Source organism: Arachis duranensis, chromosome 5 (genome assembly GCF_000817695.3).
Source record: "Arachis duranensis cultivar V14167 chromosome 5, aradu.V14167.gnm2.J7QH, whole genome shotgun sequence".
Lineage (NCBI taxonomy): Eukaryota > Viridiplantae > Streptophyta > Magnoliopsida > Fabales > Fabaceae > Arachis > Arachis duranensis.
This window is the reverse complement of record NC_029776.3, coordinates 75,731,956-75,732,531: the sequence shown is the minus strand read 5'-3', so window position 1 is coordinate 75,732,531 and position 576 is coordinate 75,731,956.

Below are 576 nucleotides of genomic sequence, written 5' to 3'. Positions count from 1 at the left end.
TGTTTATCTATGTTTTGTGTCTCTACTTCATGATCATTAGTATGTAACCATGCCTTAAAGCTATGAATAAAATCCATTAATCCTTCACCTCTCTTAAATGAAAAATGTTTTGATTCAAAAGAACAAGAAGTACATGAATTTCGAATTTATCCTTGAATTTAATTTAATTATATTGATGTGGTGGCAATACTTTTTGTTTTCTAAATGAATGATTGAACAGTGCATATGTCTTTTGATATTGTTGTTTATGAGTGTTAAAATTGTTGGCTCTTGAAAGAATGATGAACAAAGAAAAATGTTATTGATGATCTGAAAAATCATGAAATTGATTCTTGAAGCAAGAAAAAGCAGTGAAAAAGGAAGCTTGAAAAAAAAATGGCAAAAAAAATATAGAAAGAAAAGGAAGGAGCAGTAGAAAAAGCCAATAGCCCTTAAAACCAAAAGGCAAGGGTAAAAAGGATCCAAGGCTTTGAGCGTCAATGGATAGGAGGGCCCAAGGAAATTAAATCCAGGCCTAAGCGGCTAAATCAAGCTGTCCCTAACCATGTGCTTGTGTCATGAAGGTCCAAGTGAAAA